A 4,828-nucleotide genomic window follows, 5' to 3' on the forward strand; every position below is an offset into this window, starting at 1 on the left:
CTTTGATAAGGATGCTAGCAACGGGAAAGGTAATACAGGAATCCCTCCTGTGACAAAATGTAAACAAACCAGGCGAAAAGATTCACTTTCCCTATTCTAAGGGGCCACTCCTCGCTCCCTGTATATCCCCAGAAAGATAAATATTGGGAATAGATGAAAGGTCAGAGTTGCAACTGTATTCAAAACTAGATTGGGATACTGAGGGTATTATAATAACAGTTATCTGAGGAATTTGCCGAGTTAGAAAAAACTCGGTAATATAAACAGAGCGTGGTGTACGACGCCTTCGAGAGAGGCAGTTTCATCCATGCTTATGTTGCGAGTACGGGGAAATAAAACTGATTTGTCTCTTTTTCTGTTTGTGTTCTGCGTGTTATTATTTTACAGTGTAAATATTCAGCATTTTTTCGTTAAAACCTGGAACTAGTTACAATTCCACACACGATTTAGTTTTCGAATAAGAAATGTATACATTTTAACCTTAACAAATCCACGATTAAGCAACCACATTTGTTTTCAAAATTTTCAAAATTATAGTTGAATACGTCCCGTGTTTGCAGACTGGTCACTTGTAATAAATAATTATGTTTAGACTTCTGCGGACCAACTAGATCCCATTATAGTTCATTGAAATGGCAAATGAAACCTCACTCCTTTACAGTCTAACTGACAAATGCCACTTTAGAGTATGGTTGATATATCAGTAGAAAAACCGTTATCATACTGGTAGAAGTGTGAAGTGTGAACTACGGGCTATCTGATGGTTGAGGGAATAATGGTAGCTGATGGACGCTGCCAACGTTGTTGAATGGGGAGCCAGATGGCACGTGCAGGTTACAGTATAAACAATATCATATATAGAGTATAAAACATAAATGACGACTAATATTCTCATTAAAAGTGTCTTTCATGCGCATAACAGGAACACTCTCCCTTTAATAGTCTTTGTGCTTGCAGGAAATCCTATCTACCAAGTCGAAGCAAACAATGCTGACTAGCTGAGTTCCGCCATTATCATGCAAATTAAACTAAATGAAATATTCCATTGAATACTCCTATGTATATTGGAGTTACATCCATATGATTGAAATATTTGCGGGATTAAACGACTTGTTGTATCTTCTTTCACCAAAATAATATTTTATGGTTTATGTTTTTTTGTCATTGGTGGAGTTCATTCATACTGGCTGCTGTGGTGGTGCAATGTTGCGTAGAAGAGCACTGTGCTGATATGGACAAGAGTAGATAGCATATGTCTGTCTATCAAGTGTCATCTGTAAGACGTGAAATGTGCAATACGAGAACATGTGTCGCATACTGAGTAATGCAAGAAGGTGGGAGATTCTTCGCTGATATACGATGGTGGTTGAGCTAAAATGTGCAGTGGCTCATAATACGTCATGGCTCTAAAGGCACATTCTCTATATCAGATTCAGGCGTCGGAAATATATATGTACTTTGTTGAAAGGGAGTGATGACTATCTGTGCATAATTTGAAAGAAAATATTATCAAATGGCCTATGTTACCAATTTATTTTGATGAATATTTCTGGTTGAATGTAAGGCCATATATTAGATCATCTCTACAATCATCAAGATGTTTTGCACTTTCAGAATGAGTGTTTTGGGTTCTTGCATATATTTCCGTGAAACGTTAGTGAGGGACAAGATTCCGAATATGTGAATTTGAATAAACTTTCACGGGTGAATGAAACACTAATTATCGTTTGATATTAACACCAGTTTTCCAATAAGTTTTTCCATTCAAATTAGATGCGATTTTTAACTGTTTAATGCTGTCCCGACGTTTTCGTTTCTATATATAAAGTGACTTTGTATTCTCAAGTGGCCAGATGCTTTTTCCCTACATATTAAAATATTGTCATGTTCAGAATCTTAAGATGTTCTGTATACAGTGTAGGTGTGTGATTAAAGGATTATAAAGCTTAACACAGTATCTTCTTCCTAAAAGGACACGCTGATATTAGAGTACCAAGTTCCTCCTACACGCAAACCCACCCAGCCAATGATGTTTTATAGGTCCTCTCCCAAAGCTTGATGCTGTATGATCCAAACCTCCAGATGATGAAGAAGAAGATTAAATATTGTCAGAAAATCTGGTCGTAGCATCTCCCCCTCCAATACCATATGATTGGCAATAAAGGCGATTTTTTTACACATGTTAGTCATAAATGTTAAACAACCTCTTGACGTAATCATGTCTTATGGTCAGGCTAAACGGAATGGGGGATGCACGGGTTTTATTCCCCGTGACCTCATCGACACAAAATAAGGACGACACAAGTACGAATCAGCGTGTCTTGGCACTTAGCCATGTTCTCTAAACCTTACAAACAAGATTAAAACCATTAAGGCAGCGATAAAACGTACAATTTTAATTGCTCGCAGGGTTAGCAATTGGCGGATGGCAGGCAAATACTATATGGTCGCGGGCTGATCGTTGGAGGCATCGGACGTCTTCGACCAACACTCCTATTCTCGTTCGATTGCTAAACACTTTGGCCGTTGCGCCCTAGTCGTTAGCCCAAGATCTTTATGTGTGTCTTTTCCAGTAACGAGATAGCAGATGAAGCAACGGTCCGTTTCTTCCGATTTATGGCATTGTAGAGTCGATATTTGTCCGTTGTGTTTGCCTAACGCAGACATACTGCGCGGAGCTAAATGCTTGAAGAGCACTGTAAAATTTGAACTAAAGTAGCTATGTAACGACTGGCCTTAGGCATTTGTTTGTCTGCCTGTTTTTCAATGTAATAGAGCTACTTGGTTCAAAGTACTTGATTTTGTCAAACTTTCCTTTCGCCCTCAGCCTAATTTTGGTCCGTTCCCCCTGCCGGGCAAACTCAATAAAAGCGCGTGTATACCCGGTTTTGAGATGCTTTGCACGCTTGTGGAAGATAATATACGGGGTGAAAAGAGATAATCAGCAGATAATCAAGGGTGTATGATCAAGAGGGGAGAGTCAGGAGGGTGGGGTTAATCAGTGGGTGCTTAAACACCAGCACGTGGAGATCAGGCTGGGTGTCCTTCAGTTGAATTTTGGCAAATAATCTCAAATTAAGGAAATCATTGAGACATTTTCTTCGAGACCTGACATGGATCTATTGAATCCCTTGCTTATTTCTTTACACCGTCAATCTGTAGCCGTGATTAAAACCTCCCATATGCCTATGTTTGACAATTTAACTGAAGTTGTTACTTCAGTATTTATCTGTTTGACTTCAAACATTTAGACAGAGATTGCTAATACTAGCCTGGGGTAATTGTACGAACTTGGCCATCTATGGACTTGTAATTAACAAGGGTAGTCTGTCAACATACAAGCGTGCTGCGAACTGTCTACCATGTCGCTTGTTGAAATTGACACAAGTTAAGGCACCGAGTATTGGCACCAATTGGGTCTATTTGCTATTCACAACAATGGATACGTACTTGTGAATTGCATGTGCGAAATAATTTGCGAGTTCGATTGTGAGTTGTATCTCCTCCATGGTTCGAAAAAATCATCAAGCGAAAAAAAGCAAACTGTGCTCATGACTGTCACGAATTTGAGTGAAATCGACAAACAGTTACTCGTGGTGATAATCGGCACTTGGCCACTGTGACTGACACCTGTCACTAGATGGGGATTTCCTTGTCGATTTCACTGGAGAATACCGTTGAATAGCATGTTTATCACCATCTGTGATGTCTGGAAACAATAAATATCCAGCAATCTTTTTAAGTTATGAAATAACCACCACAAATTTTACACACTTTTCTTGTTCGCGGAAGAAAAGGTTTATAGAGAAGAGCGCCCTTCGTAATGCATGCACTGTGTATATATATATGTAATAATAGCACCTTTTACAATGAGATATTTTAAAACCTAGGGAGGTGTTTTCAACTGCGAAATATTACTCAAACATTTTTCACATCCATATTATGATGGTAGGCTGGTTTGATAAAAGAGAAGAAAAAAAACACCAACAAAAAAAATACAAAACGTAACACAAGTTCAGGTCTCTCAGCTTCCAGTAGTTTGTCATAAGTGCCTTTCAGAATTACATCGTTATGTTCCAACGGTCCAAAAATATCCATTAATCAATTAAACCTTTTTAACACACCCTTTTTATGATGAAAGAGTACTATTTCACCTTGGTTTATTGTGGTGTAATATCTAAAATATATGCAAATGAGATGTGTTATTTGCCCACCCGTTTCCATAGAGGAATCTGATCTGGTATCAACACTCCATTATGAATACTGTGCATAAATCTAGTCTCCGGATAAAGTTCATGTGTTAATATGAGGCAGGGCAGGGAAGAGAGATATCCTATCATCCGCCTGTCCATCAAACTGCTATAGAGTCTCTTCCATTCCGTCTTCCTCCCTCCGCGGCGAAACTGACAATCATGTATAACAATGGGAGATCGGTAAATGCATGCGAAATAGACCCGTGGAATCGTGTTGATGGTGATATGTACAAGGTGTTCAGCAAACACATTTGCGTGTTAACCTTGTTATCTAAGTTGGACATTTTCCCATTGTTTTGATTCACATGTCGGTTGATGTTCATTTCACTCGTCTACTCTGATATATTTCTATGTACATCTGGCTGAGTGGATATTTGAGGTTAAGTAATGAACAAATAATTGTACATCATTTCCTTCTGAAGTGTTTTAAAGGGAATTAATCACCTAGGAAAATATAATTAAACCTAAAACTGACTACATCATGTATTTAGTTTCAGAATTGTGAATTTACCTTTTCTAATAGTTTTCGTTGTGTGATCATTTTGACATCGATTACTTACTTGGTGAATGGAAAC

The sequence above is a fragment of the Haliotis asinina genome, chromosome 6 (genome assembly GCF_037392515.1).
Source record: "Haliotis asinina isolate JCU_RB_2024 chromosome 6, JCU_Hal_asi_v2, whole genome shotgun sequence".
Taxonomy (NCBI): Eukaryota; Metazoa; Mollusca; class Gastropoda; order Lepetellida; family Haliotidae; genus Haliotis; species Haliotis asinina.